Consider the following 21,033-nt stretch of genomic DNA (forward strand, 5'->3'; position numbering starts at 1 on the left):
CAGTTTGTCCGTCCGTTCGTCCTACCCTATAATTATCTTAATTTAATGTTTATATTTTATCTATTTAAAACACGTAGCACCGGTTAAGTTTTATTGTCGTTAACGCTTGACAGAAAAATGTCAATAATGATGCTCACGAACATTTCCAATTTGTGTGTCGAAACATTAAATGCTTTAAAGGTTTTTGCTTTGTCATAGCATTTCTTGGGCACTCAAAGTTTTTGGTTTAATGAATGGAGGGTGAAGGGTGGTTGGATAAATCCCCCTGATTAGAAAGTAAATGCAGGGACTTGGTGAAAAATGCTTAATATATGCATTGATTTGTGGCAAAAGCAAATGCCTAAATGTAGGCTATGGAAAATATTGATAAAGCAAACAAAAGAGATTAAGGGCCTACAAATAATGAATAACCTTTGTGCAAAGCCTTAAAATATGCAATAAATTTATGCTTCAACAAATTTCTTTGTTATAAAGTTTGACTTTGAGGAAATGGTCTTTAATTTATTTATAGGCGGAAAATTGTGTGTCGTTTTTCAAGCATCTCAATAGATATTCAATTGTTGTTGGTCCCCTACTTTTCTTTTCAGTTCCTTAAGCGGAAAATCAACAATTTGTTGTGACGGAAGCAAGGAAGGAGGGGAGGGCAACTGTCTTGAAGTCATCATAAAATGTCACTGGGCCCATCAACAATGACAGCTTCCTTGTTGGCTTTTGGTATGTCGTTTTTTCTTCTGATTTTCCTTCTGTTTTATGCCCAGTTTGTCTGAAACGTGTTCTGGCTTGTCGCCTGCCTATTTAGGTTTGGGTTTTTTTTTTCTTTTCCAGCCATACACCAATGGTGTTTGGCCTCAAACACCGTAACAATTGTGTTAAACATGACTTGGCAAAAAATGGTCTTAAGATGACAACAAAAGAGAAAGAAGAACAAGAAGAAGAAGAGCCTTAAGTAGAAAGCATATCATATAAGTTAATGTGCCTTGACATTTAATGCCATTTGAGACTCCGCAACAGATATGGCCATAAAAAACGACTACAAATATGGGACGTGATTTGGAAGCGGAACAAATGACATAGCAGAGAATGTATTTCAATGACTTTCAATACTTGGGCCTTACTTGACGAGAAGTTGAACTCAAATAGTAATGGAAGGTATGGAAGGCATTTAGGCTTGTTTTTAGAGAGGTGAAGTAGTTTCCAGGGAATTAAAAGTCCCAGAAATACCTCGAAGCGATATGAGAATGGTTACAGAATGGTCAGGACTTACCATCGCGGTGTGATCAAGGCCCCGATAGGAATCCTGGAAGAGGTTTCCGTTCGGATACCTGAGACAACACATGAGGTCGAGGGCGTGGCGCTGCTTCCAGTGGCACAGCTTTGGATTGACAAAAATCTGGTGATTGTTTTTTTTATTCTCTCCACCATAGGATCGGTGGTGGAGAGAATAAATTCCGTTTGCAAAACATCGACATCCGCATTTGCGACTAGCCATGTCCGTCCGTCTGTCGGTTGAAACTTTGCACAAATTCTTTTTTTTTATCAATAAGCAGGTTAAGTTCGAAAATGGGCTAGGTTAGGTAATGCTAGGCTGAAAAGAGGATGCGGACATTAATCCACCCTATGCCACTGTGGACCTACACCTAAGCCAGTAATCGGCTTGTTGTGCGTTCTAAATAATAACAAGTAAAAGCGTGCTAAGTTCGGCCGGACTGAATCTTATATACCCTTCACCATAGATCGCACTTGTCGAGTTCTTTTTCCGATGTCTCTGTTTAGGCAAACAAATGATAAAAGAAAAGAATTGCTATGATATTGGAGCTATATCAAGTTATGGTCCGATTAGGACCATAATTGAATTGAATGGTGGGGACCATAGTAGAAGTCATTGTGTAAAATTTCAGCCAGTTCGCTCAAGAAGTAAAATAGAGAGAATGGTTTATATGGGAGCTGTTTCAGGCTATAGAACGACTCTGACCATATTGGGCACGCATTTTGAAGGTAAAGGAAGAAGCCGTTGTACAAAATTTCAGCCAAATCACATAAGAACTGCGCCCTCTAGTGGCTTAAGAAGTCAAGATCCCAGATCGGTTTATATGGCAGCTATATCAGATTTTGAACCGATTTCATCCATACTTAGCTCAGTTGTTGGCAGTCATAACAAAACACCTCATGCAAAATCTCAGCCAAATGGGATAAAACTTGCGCCCTCTACAAGCCTAAGAAGTCAAGACCCCACATCGGTTTATGTGGCAGCTATATCAGGTTATGAACCGATTTGAACAGCACTTAGCTTAGTTGTTGGAATTCATAACATAACATCTCATGGAAAATCTCAGCCAAATCGGATAAAAATTGCGCCCTCTAGAAGCCTAAGAAGTCAAGATCCAAGATCGGTTTATATGGCAGCTATATCAGGTCATGTAACGATTAGCGCCATACGTAAACAGTTGTTGAAAGTGATACCAAAACACCGCGTGCAAAATTTCAGCCAAATCGGATAAGAATTGCGCCCTCTAGAGGCGTAAGAAGTTAAGATCCTAGATCGGTTAATATGGCAGCTATATCAGGTTATGAACCGATTTTTAATCATACTAAACATAGTTCTTGGAAGTGATACCAAAACACATCGTGTAAAATTTCAGAATTGTATAAATAATAAAATATAAGAATTGCGCCCTCTAGAGGCCTAAGAAGTCGAGCTCCCAGATAGGTTTATATTGCAGCTATATCAGGTTATGAACCGATTTGAATCACACTTATCACAGTTTTTGGAAGTGATACCAAAACACCACGTGCAAAATTTCAATCAAATCGGACGAAAATTCCTACCTCTAAAGGCTCAAGAAGTCAAGACCCAAGATGGGTTTATATGTCAGCTATATCAGGGTATAAACCGATTTCAACCATACTTGGCACAGTTGTTGGAAGTCATAACGAAACACGTCATGCACAATTTCAGCCAAATCGGATAAGAATTGCGCCCTCTAGTGGCTCAAGAAGTCAAGGTCCAATATCGGTTTATATGGCAGCTATATGAGGTTATAGACCGATTTTCGCCATGACAGCTATATCAGGTTATGAATCGATTTGAACCATACTCAGTTATTGGAAATCATAATAAAACACCCCATCCAAAATTTCAGCCACATTGGATAAGAATTGCGCCCTCTAGAGGCCTTAGAAGTCAAGATCCAAGATCGGTTGCTATGACAGCTATATCAGGTTATAAACCGATTTGAATCATACTTAACACAGTATGATTTAACATCGTGCAAAATTTCAGCCAATTCGGATAAGAATAGCGCGCTCTAAAAGCTGAAGGATTCGAGACCCCAGATCGGTTTATATGGCAGCTATATCAGGTTATGAACCGATTTCAACCATACTTTGCACAGTTGTTGGAAGTCATAGCGAAACACCTCGTGCAAATTTTCATTCCAATCGCATAACAATTGCGCCATCTAGAGGCTCAAGAAGTCAAGACCCAAGATCGGTTTATATGGCAGCTTTATCGAAACATGGACCGATATGGCCCATTTACAATACCAACCGACCTACACTAATAAGAAGTATTTGTGCAAAATTTCAAGCACCTAGCTTAACTCCTTCAAAAGTTAGTGTGTTTTCGACAGACAGACAGAACGGCACACTGCAAGATCGACTTAAAATGTCATGACGATCAAGAATATATATACTTTATGGGGTCTTAGACGCATATTTCGCAGTGTTACAAACAGAATGACAAAATAAGTATACCCCCAATCTATGGTGTATGGTATAAAAAAGTATCTTCGAAAAAGAAAATCCAATCCTAACCAAAGTCACCCTAACTCGGACCGCGTCCAACCGATAGTCTTCGGGTTAACCAAGTTTATTGACAACAGTTCTCTGATCTTTAATGGCAAATCATCTGCTTTCTCATTCCCCCTTACTCCTCTATGGACCGGCAACCAAACGATGTGGATCCTGCCATCCTCAGAGAATCTGCTAATCTCCTTCTTATATTTCAAGATTGTTCGTGATCTTACCGTCCTGGTTGTTATTGCTCTTATGGGCTGTTTACTGTCCGCAAAGATGTTCATACTCGACGTCCTCGCGTTAATACAACACCATCTCACACATTCCGTGATCGCCCGGATCTCCGCCTGCAGGACAGGCTGCCTACAACAGATCTCAGTCACTGGGTTCTCAATGCAAACCCCCAGGCCTTATCTGTCCTCTAGCTTTAATCCTTCCTTGTAACATAATCTTCCACATGGCAATACTAGGGTTCCTTCAATCCAAGACTGTGCCGCTGACAGCAGTGCCTCGCACTCGACCTCAAGTGTCGTCTAAGGTATCCGATCGGAAACCCCTTCCCTCCAGGTTTATCGTCGCCTCGATTACACAGCGATAGTATGAGCTGCTCCCATCCTCAATCCATTTTCCCATCACCTTAAGTCTCATAGCCGCAGTGGCTGACTCACACTTAATCTGTATGTCAATGGGTCGAATATCTAGAATAGTCTCCAGTGCCCTAGTGGGCGTGATCCTTATCGCTCCGCCTATGCCTAGACAACATGTTCTCTGAACCTGTTGTATTATCCTTACGTTGCACTTTTCTCCATGGCAGAGGCGCAAGGAAGTATCGGGGCTATATCGGACTATATTTTGATATGCCTTTTTGTCGGCATTTCGCTAGTGGTCTCATTTCTACAGCTTGGTCCTTCTTCTTCTTGATAGGGTTTTCATCGACTGGACTCGGTGCACTACTCCTGTTTCGGTCCGTGGAAGGCGTCGACATGATATTTGATGTCGTGGAAGTCTCTGCTGTGCTTGGCCTGCATAGCTGCTTCTTCTGCTTCCCCGTGGTTTTCCATTTTTTGCAGTAGTTTTTTATAACACCCACCGTAGCGCAGAGGTTAGCATGTCCGCCTATGACGCTGAACGCCTGGGTTCGAATCCTGGCAGAAACATCAGAAAAATTTTCAGCGGTGATTAACCCCTCCTACAGCTGGCGACATTTGTCAGCTACTTTGCTATGTAAAAACTTTTCCCCAAAGAGGTGTCGCTCTGCGATACGCCGTTCAGACTCAGCTATAAGAGGAGGTCCCTTATCATTGAGCTTAAAATTGAATCGGACAGCACTCATTGATTTGTGAGAAGATTGCCCGAGTTCGTTAATGGAATGTTCACGGGCAAATTAGCTTTTTCTTTAACGTCCAAGAGTTCCTTAGTTCTCTGTGTGCGAAAATGTAGTCGCCCTTTATGTCGACCCCGAGGTTCCCATTGCAAGCAACGAGGTCCGAGCCAGGTCGATCATTAATCTGGATAGCAAATCAACAGAATCTACATTACCAACTTAATGGTTATGCGGCACAGAGCGTGCTCTAAGCCATGCCAAGGATTTAGCGGGACGGAGGCAGCGGTGGCATAGGTCTGAAAGCCATTTCGTGAGGGATGTCACTCCCTCCAACTCAGATAACAGAATGCCACAGCTCTCAACCCGTAGCATCAATCCAAATACGTTATCAAAAACATATTCCAGTATACGCGCCAGGGTCAAGGTTTGTTTTATTGAGGAATCCACGAGGGCATCTCTTGCGAGGTTGCATCTATCTGTAGAGCACACCTGTGGATGGATACTTAGGTAACTGGCAGCATCCGTTGGCCATGTTGCGAATGTGTCGTCAGGTATTAATGCCTTTTTGTATCTTGTCCTCGGACCTCGCCGCTCGTGGTAGGGAGCTGCCTATTTTTCACAATTAACCTATAGGTCGTCCAGCTATCCGCCACCTGCTGACCCCGATAGTAGCCTGAGCTCGGCCCTACTACCGAACTCGGTCAAGTCCTGGAGCGCAAGAAAGAAATTATCGCGTTCTCTGCGGATGGCATAGTACGCATCGTTTGAGTGCCGAGCTACAGTACAGTAAGGGGGAATGAAAGAGCAGACGATTTCTCAGTGAATGCCAGAGGACTGCAAATGTAAATCCCCCATGAACATTTCATCAACTAACATTGAAGCACTTCTTTTGGAGCGTCGTCTGATGTTGGGTGGAAAACTAGATGGACGAACAGTGACGATGGTTGGATGAATTACGAATTTATTCGTGACGCAATGTGCATACGAGACCGCTCGGACTTTAGCTTCGGCCTGAGCTTCATACTGACGGAACATGGCTCCTTTAATGAATTTTTGCATCAGAGTAACTTGTCCGTGACTGATCTGTGCGATTGTGGGAGACCTGAGGACTGGAGGCATGTACTGTGGGATTTCAGTTGGACCCTTGTAGACGAGACGATTGTTGCAAAGCTGGCCACCTTTTCCCGGGAAGTACTTATTAGGAGACAGACAAGACTTAGAGGAGGCATTAATACATGCTAGTTATTCATAACGAGGTGTTGCTGCACCGACCCGACCGGATGATTTGGTGCCCTAGGACCTTTGAAGACGAGACAACTGTTGCAAAGCTGGCCACCTTTTCCTGGGAAGTATTTATTTGGAGACGGACATAACTTAGTGGAGGCATGAAAACATGCTAGTTATCCATAACAAGATGCTGCTGTACTGGCGCGACCGATTGATTTGGTACTGCGCATGACATGGCCTGGAACCTGCCTTGCCCATGTTGGTGCCGAGGTGTTTGCTCTTCGTTGCTTCCCGTTGCTTTTGTGGTTATGATCGGTCAAACGTTGTTGAATCCCTTGTTGGAGCTGCTATGTGTGGCGTAGCCTTTAATGTATGCTGGCTATAGGTCGGCTTAGGGCGATTCCTTTTCCTCGGTGCCCATCCGGAACTGTTTGGGGTTCAACTGGTAGTAGTCTTTTAGGGCTACGAAGTCCGACCGGAGACTTCAATCTGGTACCACGAGTGTGAGAACCCCTGGAACTTCGATTTCAGGCTACAACAGTGAGACCCCAGTGGGGAGTAACGCGAGAGTAGGGAGTAACGTGGGAGTGGGGAGTAACGTGGGAGTGGGGAGTTACGTGGGAGTGGGGAGTAACGTGGGAGTGGGGAGTAACGTGGGAGTGGGGAGTAACGTGGGAGTGGGGAGTAACGTGGGAGTGGGAAGTAACGTGGGAGTGGGGAGTAACGTGGGAGTGGGGAGTAACGTGGGAGTGGGGAGTAACGTGGGAGTGGGGAGTAACGTGGGAGTGGGGAGTAACGTGGGAGTGGGGAGTAATGTGGGAGTGGGGAGTAACGTGGGAGTGGGGAGTAACGTGGGAGTGGGGAGTAACGTGGGAGTGGGGAGTAACGTGGGAGTGGGGAGTAACGTGGGAGTGGAGAGTAACGTGGGAGTGGGGAGTAACGTGGGAGTGGGGAGTAACGTGGGAGTGGGGAGTAACGAGGGAGTGGGGAGTATCTACCAAATCGCGGGTAGAGCATAAGCGCGGCGTGGAGTTGCGTTTTTAAATGGGTGCCGTTACCCATAGATCGGAAGGAGTTGTAGATAGTGCGCCGTTCCTAACCATGTTGGAGCTGCTATGTGTGGCATAGACCGTCAGGGCTGCCGTGTTCTGTTTGTGTATAGTTGTTTTTGTGCATACTAATGGACGCTGGCCATAGGTCGGCATAGGGCGATTCTTTTTCGCAGGTGACCATTCCGGAAATGTTTAGGGTTCACCTGGCAGTAGTCTTTTAAGGCTACGAAGTCCCACCGGAGACTTTAATCTTGTACCATGGGAGCTAGGAGCCCTTGGAACTTTGGATCCAGCCTGACAACAGTGAGGCCCCAGTGAGGAGTAACGTGGGAGTGGGGAGTAACTACCGAATCGCGGGTAGAGCATAAGCATAAGGATGCCGTGACCCATAGACCGGAAGAAGTTTTAGGTAGTGTTCCGCTCCTAACCAAGGAGGTGAACACGTCCAAAAACATGGTATCAAATTGGTACTCTTTGACGCTTTGTATTCACCCTTGGGCCTTGGGTCTCGCAGGTTTGGACCATGATGGCAGGCATCTGCGTAAAACACAACATTCGTTTTCTCGCCAGGCGTTCAGGGTCATGGGACCTGACCTAACCTCTGCGCTACGATGGCCGAGGACTGCTGTCAAGAATTTTGGTTCATCCGAATCCTTTCGGAAAACGTAGTCCGATTTCGGAGTGTGGGCGACGAACTCGCCCACTGTGGAAAAACGAAATGGTCCTTAGGACGACGAAAATCCTTTGCCGGGATCCGGATAGTGAAAAGACGAATCTATTAATGAAAGGAAGGAAGATGGAAGACTGTATATCTTATGGTATCATAACGAGACACATAAGACTTCAAGCTCACTTATGCAAAATCGGTGTTCAGGCGACAACATGTGTAGGGCATGCGGGAAAGATGATGAGACTATGAAGCATTTCCGATGTCATTACCGGGACTTAGGTCTAGACACAATACCCGATGTGAACCAACTTAGGGGCGTTGTATGGAAAACAATTAGGGATTTGGTAAGTAGCACTGAATTCGTGACTTAAATATTCTTCTTCCAGGCAAATTTTAAGTATTTATTGGGTTGCCCAAGAAGTAATTGCGGATTTTTCATATAGTAGGCGTTGACAAATTTTTTCACAGCTTGTGACTCTGTAATTGCATTCTTTCTTATGTCAGTTATCAGCTGTTACTTTTAGCTTGCTTTAGAAAAAAAGTGTAAAAAAAGTATATTTGATTAAAGTTCATTCTAAGTTTTATTAAACATGCATTTACTTTCTTTTAAAAAAAATCCGCAATTACTTTTTGGGCAACCCAATAGAAGGCACAACAAGCCGATTACTGGCTGTCCATAGTGGCTTGGCATATTTCAACCTAACCGAACCTAAGCCCCAATAGATAAATAGACTTATGTAGTCGAGTTGGAGACGCCTAATCACCCGATTTGACTGAAATTTGAGGCATGAAACTTACTTATACCCACACACCAAATATCACTCACAAAGGTGCTTTAACAGATAATGGCCTTATATAAACCAATTTCGCCCTTTGGCTTTCATATTTAGAATGAAATATGTTTACAATATTTAGATTAGGAGTATTTTTTATGCCACTAAATATTCAATTTTAATTATTTTTTTTTTTTTGCTTTTTATTTTGGAAAACAAAAAAAATGTTTGGTCATTTTGCCTTTGGACTCTAATTTTCTATTTTATTTTGAAAACTATATCCCATTTTATTGCAACCCTTCATTTTTATTCATTTTTCAGTGAATCCATTTAATCAAGTGTTAAATCGAAACCATAAAATACAACAAAAAATCGACGAATAATAAAATGTTCCCTTAGGCTTTTGTTATGCCAGCCAAAGAGGACATCATCATTTGTTTATTTATTTAAGTCAGTCGCAGCCATCGTCCTCATCATCACCATCATCATTACTTACTGCATGACAATATCCTTTTTTATCGTTTTGCTGCCATCGACACCATTGTAATCGTTGTCATCCTTTACGTCAAGTGATTTTTCCGGTTGTTGTGTTCATGAGTGAGTGTTATTGTGTTTTTGTAGTAGCAACAACAACATGAAATCACTTCCGGTTAAAACTAAATGAGCAATATGTGTGTGTGTGTGTGAATGTTTTGTGGTGGGTGTTTCTGTCTGTCCGTGTGTGTTATTCATTTACACACCCTATTACATATGTAGATTTGTTGGTAGACATTCTTGGGGCTATCCAGGGAAGTAGGATTCGATTGGGTTGTATTGTCAAAATTCATATAAGGTGGAACTATAAGTTCGAATGACAATGAAAGGAAAGTAAGTGGGGTTGATAATGTGTGTGGGTGCCAAAAATTCCATATCGCAAGGAAGGGTAATCGATTTAAGTAAATTTTTCTTAAATTAGAGTTCACTGCACTGAGAGGTCAATTCACCTGCAAAATCCTCCAAACTTTTATAAGCCTATTGTAAGAATTACCAGGAAGAGGCGAACGGTTTGAATGTTAATACAACACAAATTCAATCTATTTAAAATTTCCTTACATTCTACTTTTACAAAACTTACTAGACTACGTATCTCATAAAGGGAATCTTATCTATTTTTACCATACACACATTGTTTATGGCAGCCGAAGCACACACATTGTTTTTGACGGGCATTAAATGCAATTATTATTCACTTAATCCAAAACAAACATAAATCCATTAGACTATAAATATTTATATTCACTAGGGGATATAATCAATGTTACACTAACCATAAACTCATTATCTAGCGAACGATTCGAATACATATCCTGGGTCTCAAATTAAATCTATTCGGAAGTGGTGAACGAATCTGAAGCCACTCACCAAGCGGTTGTCAAAATCGTAATCTACGACAAATTTAAAACAAATTGTTCAAGGAAATCATGGTTCCACAGTCAAAATCGAGCTGGCGGTTTATAGTTACCAAACTTCTGTATGTGGCCCCGCATTCAAAAAATTTCTCATGTTGTTGTTGGAAGCTCAATTTTTATTTTGGAAAATTTGTCTTAAATCTATCGAAGATTACAACGTTGGCAAACGCTTGGTTAGGATTATTTAGCCCTTACAAACTGACCCATCCTATTCTACATATCCTTTTAGGAGTTTGTAACGATCGTATTTGGTCTCGACTTTCTGCCCACTGTGCTTTAGTAGCCACCCCGAATATTGTACATCTGTAGTTAACTTGGACTACAAATTAACACAACCGTAGCCACTGTGCTGTTTTCATCTCCTTATCTATTGTGTCTTAGTGGCCTTCCGCCTAGGCCACAACCCCGTAAACCAAAAAAATCTTCCGCGAATCGTCTAAGATTCGTAGATGATTCCCCCGTCGTGAGGAGTTGTGTAAACAAGACGAATTTTGTGGAAGAGTGTTCCTTAGATTCGCGCAAATGAGTGTTTTGGACGATTGATTAAATACTATTCTAGAAGAGTTGCGCATTATTCGGCTGCGACTTGTTCCGACATTTTCGCTTCTTATCGCTGAATAGTTCGCACCCTAACGCGACTCGTTCCGATTTGTAAGCACCCCAACGCGATTTCGTCCGAATTGTTCTTCTCCTAACGCGACTCGTTCCGGCTTGTTCGCTACCTAACGTGGCTCGTTTCGTTTCAACGCGTTTCATTCTGGCTTGTTCGCAACCTAACGTAGATTCGTTCGCTCCCCAACATAACTTTCTCCGACATGTTAGCCTCCTAACGCTGATTCGTTCGCACCCTAACGCTGATTCGTTCGCATCCTAACGCGACTCTCTCCGACTTGTTCACACTCTAACTCTGATTCGTCCCACTCTTCCTCAATTCGTTCCGACTTGTTCACACCCTGACACCGATTAGTTCACACCCAAATGGGATTCGATTGACTTGATTGCACCCTAAAGCGACTCGTTTCGCACCCTAACTCGACTTGTTCGTAACCTAACACTACTTCTTTCTGACAACCTAACTAGACTCGTTCCGACTAGTTCGCACCCTAGCGCAGATTTGTTCGCAACCTCATTCCGCACCATACAACTAATTTGTTCGTGTCCAAACGAGATTCGTTTCGACTTGATTGCACCCAAACGCGATTCGTTCGATTTGATTGCTCCCTAACGCGACTCATTCCGACTTGTTCGCACCCTAAAACTGATTCGTTCGCAACTTTACGCGACTGGTTCCGACTTGCTCGCACTCTAAAACTGATTCGTTCGCACCCTTACGAGACTCCTTTCCACTTGTAAGTACTCTTTCGACTAGTTCACACCCCAACACGACTCTTTCCGTCTTTATCGCACGCTAACGCTGATTTGTTCGCACCCGAACGCGACATTTTATGGCTTGTTCGCACCCTAAAACAACTGGCTATGACTTGCTCGCACCCTAACGCTGATTCGTTCGCAACCCGACGCGACAAGTTTCGACTTGATCGCACTCTAACGCGACTCGTTCCGAAAATGTTCGCACCCTAACACTGACTCTTTTTAAGTCGCCGACCGAAATAGTTGTGCTACCGGAGGTAAACCAAACCAAAGCCAAATACAAGCTCCGAATTAGTTCACTACCAGAAGATAACCGACTACCATGCAAAACCCCAACCGCCAAAAAAATCCAACAGTTGAACACGCCTGAATACCGAATTTACACGACCGACTGGCTCAACTCCAGAAACCGGAACTATCGCCCGAAACGCCGCACTGACAATCTTAAGTTGTTACAACTGTAGTATCCTTATATATAATAAGGCATGAAGTTAGCCAGGCCAAACTTTGGAGTCCCCACCACCTCGTGTGTATATGTTTACCACCTATCGTCGTAGACCGGTAAAAATACATCAATTATGAACCCATAGCAGCTTTATCCAAATATGGTCCGATTTGGACCAAACTCGGCACGGACCTCGAGTCATCTGATCCCACATCACTTCAAAATTAAATAAGCTTAAACTCCCCTTCTAATCATTTCCTTCTCAAATTACTAAATACCTAATTTATGCCATAAGTCTTGTCTCTGTAACTTCCCGCCCTTATATCAAGCCCTTACCTCATTGTAATCTGTCTCTCTCTCTCCCTCTCTTTCGTTCTCTACCTCATCCTTCCATCATAATTAATTCATGGCCATAGTGGTTGAACTTTTAAGATACTTTCTGGTCGCTCACACAAAAACCCAAAGGACTAAAGTTGGCCAACAAATTTCTTAATAACAATGAGGCATAAATCACCTGTGAATTTTCTCACCATTTGGCTACCTAAGAAGAAGATTCAAAAAAAAATGCAAAACTATGTCAAAATTAATGATAAAGTAGATGATGAAGATGGTGATAATGATAATGGCAGCATCGGTGTTGGTCAACTTTTTATTTGAGGTGTTAAAAACTTTGTCCATACTTTATTCAGTACAAAAGTTTTGCAGCCAACAGAATTTTTCGTTTTTTTTTTTCATACATTCAGATCTTTATGATGGAAGAAGATTTTGTCTATGATACGGTTGATGACTAGAGAAAGAAGCAACGAAGTGATGATTGTTTGAATATGATTTGAATTGCCAACATCATTAGGGGAAGTTGTATAAGAAATTAATAAGCCTATTTGCTTTGGTAGAGAAGAGTTTTGGGCTAAGATCATTATAACCTAAGCCTCTACTGTGGTACAGGGTATTATAACTTAATGCATTTGTTTGTAACTTCTCGAGGGGAGAGAGAAAGACCCATTGATAAGTATATTGATCGGCTTAGAATCACTTTCTGCTACGATCTAGCTATGTCCGTCTGTCAGTCTGTTCCTATTAATTTGTAAACAATGTACAGATCTGTCTGTTTGCGCTCTTTTCTTCTGATCTGTAAAATCTTCTACATCCACCATGCAGTCAAAGTGTTTTGGAAACAGTACACACTTGCCTCACTTTTATAAGTTCTTTGCTATTCTTTGCGTAAAAAGCATTAAATATGATCTCTAGCTAGAATAAGTTCGAAAAATCACGAGAAGCACCGAACGCAATTTGGGCCTGGAGACGAAGCCTATTGAAATTGGATGAAATCGGTTCGCTGCCCCCGTGTTTGATACCCACATTTTAGTGAAGGACTTCCAAAAGCCTAGGTAGGCACTCAGTTTATATGATTATGAAATTTTTTAATTGCGTATTAAATTTCAGAAATCGGTAAAGAATGTACCAAATAGTACCAATTAACATAATATATATTGTCAAGGTATAAATAAATCACAATTTTGAGCGCTTTAGCTCAATTTGTAAAGCAAGTACCATTTTGTATGTTTTAGTACGAATTGTGAATGGATCATTTAGTCAACCACTATATATTTCCTTCTTTGTACATACATGCCAAATTTCAGACCTCTAGCTCCATCTGCAGAGAAAGTACCAAATGGTACAAAATTTGGTACCAAAGTGTATGAATTTTGAATAGATCATTTCGACACCGGTAATATATTTCCAAGTTGTATCTACATGTAAAAGGTCAGACCTTCTAGTTCCATCTGTAAAGAAAGTACCAAATGGTACCAATTTCGGTACCAGAATATAAGAATTTTGAATATATCATTTGGTCACCCATTATTTATTTTCTAGTTGCCAAATTTCGGACCTCTAGCTCCATCTATAAAGAAAGTACAAAATAGTACTAATTTTGGTACCGAAATGTTTGAATTGTAAAAGCTCATTATACTTTTCCTAGTTGTACCTGCATACCAAATTTCAGACCTCTAGCTCCATCTGCAATGAGGGTACCAAATGGTACCAAATTTGATACCAAAATGTATGAATTTTTAATAGATCATTAATCAATCATATATTTCTAATATGTACCAATATGCCAAATTTCTGACCTCTAGCTCCTTCTATAAAGAAAGTACTAAATAGTACTAATTTTGGTACCAAAATGTATGAAATGTTAAATGCTCATAGTTACCCAATATACTTTTCCTAGTTGTACCTGCATACCAAATTTCAGACCTCCAGCTCCATTTACAAAAAAAAGTACCAAATGGTACCTAATTTGATACCAAAATGTATGAATTTTTAATAGATCATTTAGTCGCCAATCATATATTTCTAATATGTACCTACATGCCAAATTTCAGGCCTCTATCTTCACCTGCAAAGAAAGTACTAAATAGTACTAATTTTGGTACCGAATTGTATGAATTGTTAAAAGCTCATAGTTGCCCATTATACTTTTCCTAGTTGTACCTGCATACCAACTTTCAGAGCTCCAGCTGCATTTGCAAAGAAAGTACCAAATGGTACCAAATTTGGTACCAAAATGTATGCATTTTTAATAGATCATTTAGTCACCAATCACATATTTGTAATATGTACCTACATGCCAAATTTCAGAACTCAATATTCATTTGAATAAAAAGTACAAAATAGTACTAATTTTGGTACCAAAATATATGAATTGTTAAAAGCTTATAGTTACCCACTATACTTTTCCTAGTTGTACCTGCATACCAAATTTCAGACCTCTAGCTCCATCTGCAAAGAAAGTACCAAATGGTACCGAATTCAGTATCAAAATTTATAAATTTTTAATAGATCATTTGGTCACCAATCATAAATTTGTAATATGTACCAATATGCCAAATTTCAGACCTCTAGCTCCATCTATAAAGAAAGTACAAAATAGTACTAATTTTGGTACCAAAATGTATGAATTGTTAAAAGCTCATAGTTTCCCAATATACTTTTCCTAGTTGTACCTGTATACCAAATTTCAGACCTCTAGTTCCATCTATAAAGATAGTACCATATGGTACCAAATTTAATACCAAATTGTATAAATTTTTAATACAATCATATATTTCTAATATGTACCAACATGCCAAATTTCAGACCTCTAGCTCCATCTATAAAGAAAGTACCAAATAGTACTAATTTTGGTATCAAATTGTATGAATTGTTAAAAGCTCATAGTTGCCCATTATACTTTTCCTAATTGTACCTGCATACCAAATTTCAGACCTTTAGGTCCATTTGCAAAGAAAGTACCAACTGGTACCAAATTTGGTACCAAAATGTATGCATTTTTAGTAGATCATTTAGTCACCAATCATATATTTCTAATATGTACCTACATGCCAAATTTCAGACCTCTAGCTCCATCTATAAAGAAAGTACCAAATAGTACTAATTTTGGTACCGAATTGTATGAATTGTTAAAAGCTCATAGCTGCCCATTATACTTTTCCTAGTTGTACCTGCATACCAAATTTCAGACCTCTAGCTCCATCTGCAAAGAAAGTACCAAATGGTACCGAATTTAGTACCAAAATTTATAAATTTTTAATAGATCATTTGGTCACCAATCATATATTTCTAATATGTACCTACATGCCAAATTTCAGACCTCAATATCCATCTGAATAGAAAGTACAAAATGGTACTAAAATGTACGTATAGATCATTTATCAGCCATCATTTAATTCTAACTTGTACCTTCATCCCAAATTTAGGACCTCTAGTTTCATCTGAACAGAAAGTACCAAATGGTACCAATATGTATGAATTTTTATTAGAATATTTAGTCGCCTATCATATATTTTTTAGTTAAACCTATATGCTAAATATCAGACCTCTAGCTAAGTCTATGAAGAAAGTACCAAATGGTATCAATTTTGGTACCAAAATGAGCGAATAGTGAATAAATCATTTAGCCACCCAATATTTATTTCTTAGTTGTACCCACATGCCAAATTTCAGACCTCAAGATCCATCTGAACAGAAAGTACAAAATGGTACCAATTTTGGTACTAAAATGTACGAATTTTGAATAAATTATTTAGTCGTCCATCATAAATTTCTTAGTTACCAAATTTCAGACTTCAAGATCCTTTTGAGACTTCAAGATCCTTTGGTACCAATTTTGGTACTAAAAATGTTAGAGTTATGAAAACAGCATTTAATCACAAAAAAATCAAGGCATTATATTTTTCAAAGTTTTACCTACATCTCAAATTTCAGTCCTCCAGCTCCATCTGCACAGACAGTACCAAATGGTACCAATATTGGTTCAAAAATGTACGAATTGTAAAAAGATCATTGACACTTATCACATTTCTCCTAGTTGTGCCTGCATGCTTAATTTCAGACCTCTAGCTCCATCTGTAAAGAAAGTACAAAATGGTACCAATTGCGGTACTAAATGTACGTTTCCTCCAGTTACCAGTACTATTTTTCCATTTTTTTCTTTTAACCCTCATGCTTTTGCACCAGATATGCCTTTATTCAAGTTTCAAAATACTACCTCTATCCATCCGCCCTGTATGAAGTTTACCCATTTCGTACCTTTTTGGTACCTTTTGGTACTAAATATTTTATATACTTTAATTTCAAATTTAAGCAAACTCTAATTTCGAGTGCATACTCAATGCAGTGTAGGGTATCAAAAGGCAAGCCATGCCCGATTCTAGCCCAACCAGCCCCGTCTGTCCGTCCGTCTGTCTCTCTGACTGAATGTGCAAACCAAGGATAGTGTGCTTCAACTTTGCACAGTTTTTTCCTTTGTTCATATTCAGGTTAAGTTCGAAAATGGGCTATATTGGACTTTATTTTGATATAGACCCATATAAACCGATCTTCCCATTTAGCGTCTTATGCTCATCAAGGTATTCTTACCAAACATGGTCTGCATCGCACTATAACTTGATATTGCCCCCATATGGACCGATCTTCCGATTTAAGATGTTATACCCATTGAAGGTGCATTTATTAACCGATTTTGGTGAAATTTGGCACAGCGAGTTATGTTAAGACCCTCGATAACGGAATCGAGTGTGGATCGGATTGTACTTTAGCTGGTATGGATCAGATAAGACTTTAGCTGGTATGAATCAGAGCGGACTTTTTCCGTATAAGGCGCCCACCCGATTTATGGTCTTAGGCATATGGGGAGGGTAAATGGGGTGGCTTCGAGATTTAAAAATGGGGCTATGAGTACAACCAGGTTCTTGGAGGTGTTGCGAGGTATACAACCGATTGACCTTAACGTCAGAGAATCGGCCGAAAGGACACTGTTAAGGCTGCCGCAGCTTGGTCAAATTCGGAGTCTGCCGGCCAGAAACACGGGTATACTCGACGGGTCTATTACTGATCTGCGGACTGACTACATGACGAGGGTGGAAATTGTGGAAAGCAGGTTACAAGTGATAATACCTACCTTGGCGGAGTGGCAGACAGGGCGGGTCAGACTTGGGGATTTCAATATTTTTACAGATGGATCGAAGATGGATAGTGGGATCGGTTGTGGAATACACTGCACGGAACTACGATGGGATATCTCTTATGGGATGAGGGACGATTGCAGTATCTGACAGGCGGAGGTCTTTGCGATTGCTAGGGGAGCGGAGCTAGTGTTGTCAAGGAACATGGATCGGTCGTATATTTGCATATTTAGCGATAGTCAGGATGAGGGACGATTGCAGTATCTGCTAGGCGGAGGTCTTTGCGATTGCCCGGGCAGTGTTGTCAATTAACATGGACTGGTAGGATATTTGCATATTTAGCTATAGTCAGGCACCTCTTAAGGCTTTTATGGGTACGAGCATAGGACCAAGAGCGCTGTATCAATATCGTCCCTATCTGGAGCAACTACATAGACACCACAGTGTGAACCTGTATTGGGTCCCTGGTCACAAGAGTGTGTCAGGCAACGGAAAGGCTGAATTGTTTGCGAGAGAGGGTGCGATTCTTCCCACGATATCGATAACGGATATTCACCCGCCTCTCTCACATATCTAATACGGGCTCCGGCTGTGTTGTAAGGAAGCGTGGTTTAGCAGATGAAACGCAACAGCAGGTTGTGAGCATACGAAACAACTATGGGACAAACTCTCCAGCTGTAACATAGATGCGCTTTTATCGATGGAAAGAAAGCTCCATCATTAAGCTTAACTTTTGCCAATTTTTTTTTTTTTTAATTTAAACTCCATAAATTTTTGTAATTTTCCATTCACACAACTAAAATTCAATATTCTAATATCTACATATTGGCTAAAATAGTATCATAAACTAAAGCATACCTTAAGGCTCTAACACTAACCATTACCACCATGGCCTTAGCCAACCAAGCAAAAGTTTGCTATATAATAAATTTATGCTTGTGTGTGTTAGTATGCCAAACATATCCCTCTTGGTAAGTATGTGAAAAACTTCACATGTTTTCAATTTGTATGATGGGCCTTAGCCCAAGTTGAGTAAAGAAAAATCGGCTCATATGCATGCAAAAAAAAAACAAAAAAAAGAAAAAACTTTTTCGCACGCCATCATTCATTTGGACAACAACAAATTTGGTTCATTTCTTTTTATTGAAGTTTGCCTGAATCGATAGCCTTAGACAAACTACACCAAAACACTACAGAAGTCTTAGCCTCCTGGGCCATATTTATAAGAAATGATTTTAATTCAATCCATACACATACATGGTTCCAAAAGAGTGTAAATGGTAGTTGAGGTTGTAGAGTAAAAGAGTGTAAATCGTTGTTAAGCTTCTATGTGTATGTGTGCGCGTGTGTGTGATGTGTGTTTGTCTGGCATTGTTAATTTCTATAAAAGGAAAGTTATTTGGGAAAGAAAATATTTAGGTTCTCTACCTAACTTTGCATGATCTATGGCTCAGACTTATTAAAAATCTATCAAAGGCTGGCTATATGTTGTGAAAAAGTTTTCCTTTGGATATTTGTATGGGTATGAGAGGGTACTGTTGCATGCCAAAGGAAATTTTTCTTTCTTTTTTTTTGAAATATTGTCTATGGAGTTTGTTAGAGAAAAAAATGTGATAACATACTTAGCTATAATCTTTCAATATTTACCTAAGTAATGTCTTTCATTTTAAGTGATTAATTTTGTATGGAGAAACTAAAGACTGCACATTGATCGTAACTGTAACTCCTAAAACCAGACAGTAGTGGATTTTAATAAGTCAGCCTAAAAGTATGCAACATTTTTTTGTTTTTTTTTTATTATCGTTTTTTCTTCCTATTAATATAGCAACAGCAAGGCTTTTGAAGAAAATAAAAAGGTTTCATGCTAAACTCGCCTTTTCGCTGGTAACACCACCGGGAGCCATCAGATCCTCATAGTCCAAGACAGGATTGGTGTCTAAATTTAATAATCATTATGACGTGCGCTAATGTTTAAATTTTAACTCTGACCCTAGATTAAAAGCGATTGCCGACATCTTTAGACGCTGCGATTTTCGTTTTTTCTGCCTGCAAAATATTATTGACACACATTGACATAAACATTTTAACATTTATAGTCCCTAATGATATGACTGTCAACATCTCCAGAAGACCCTTGAGAAATGCCTTAAAGGTTAGGTCTTGGTGAGCAAATACGTTCTACTTGGGGATTGTTATGGTGGTGGGACGTCCCCTAGACAGTTAGTCCCCAACGTTGATGTCAGATTCATGGTCTACTCCCAAATTCCCTTCATTTGAGCTCCATTTTTCCATAGTCGCCAAAGATGACCGGTTTGGAGGGTGTTTCGGGATATGGGGCGGCCACTTAGTGACTTGGCTTTGAAAATATATGTGGGCGGACCCCCAAGCACTTGGTCCCACATCTGGATATCAGATTCGTATTCTACACTCAAATACCTTTTATTTAAGCCTCATATTGCCATGGTCAGTAAATAAGTTCTGTTTGGGGGGTGTTTTGGGGAAGGGGTGGACCCCTTGAAACTTTGTCCCAAATTTGGATATCAGACTCGTATTTTACTCGCAAATACCTTTCATTTGAGTCCCATATTGCCATGGTTGGTATATATGTCCGATTAAGGGGTGGTTAGGGGTTGGGGTGGTCCCCCTAACACTTGGTCCGACACTTGGATATCAGATACGTTTTCTTATCCTAAATACCTTTCATTTGAGTCCCATATTGTCGTGATTGGTCTAAATATATGTTTGATAGGTTTTAGGGTGGGGCGTCCCCCCTAGGGCCGGATGGGGTACCTAGGGGGGCTGCCCCATATACGAATACGAATGGGATAAAGGCACTTATATCGCTAAACTATCAGTCAAGCGATATACTATTTTCGTAGCATGATATTTCACTAAAAGATCTTTAATTTTCGAAAATAAATATTCCAAGGAAACTTTTGTTCCATATAAAGTAAAAGAAGGCGCAGCGGAGCGGGCCCGGGTCAGCTAGTATTGTTACAAAAACCTCTTAATACACAGTATGAGTTCAAAACACTTAGAATTACATTTTTTGTCACCTTAAAAATATCTATAAAATGACAAGCCAAATTTTAACCACATGCCAATCAAAAACCAATATGACATCATAATAATCCTTCAAAAAGTCAATAACAAAAATATTAAAGCATAGTTTTAGGCTTACACCAAAAAATAAAACATTTCCTTGGCCTACACAAGCGTACACCAACACAGAAGGAATGCTGGCTATTTTTACTACAATTATCTTGTCACATGAAGTTTTCCAATTATTTAACCCATCACATAATTCTATTGATTTATATTGTTCGATTAAATTACATTTCTTAATTTATTTAAATCATCATAAGCTGTCTTATGGAAAAACACAATTTAACCAAAGATTCAATTAAAATATTTTACAACAATTATTTTTGTTAAAAGACAATGGATGATTGAAATTTCT

Source organism: Stomoxys calcitrans, chromosome 3 (genome assembly GCF_963082655.1).
Source record: "Stomoxys calcitrans chromosome 3, idStoCalc2.1, whole genome shotgun sequence".
In the NCBI taxonomy this organism is placed as follows: domain Eukaryota; kingdom Metazoa; phylum Arthropoda; class Insecta; order Diptera; family Muscidae; genus Stomoxys; species Stomoxys calcitrans.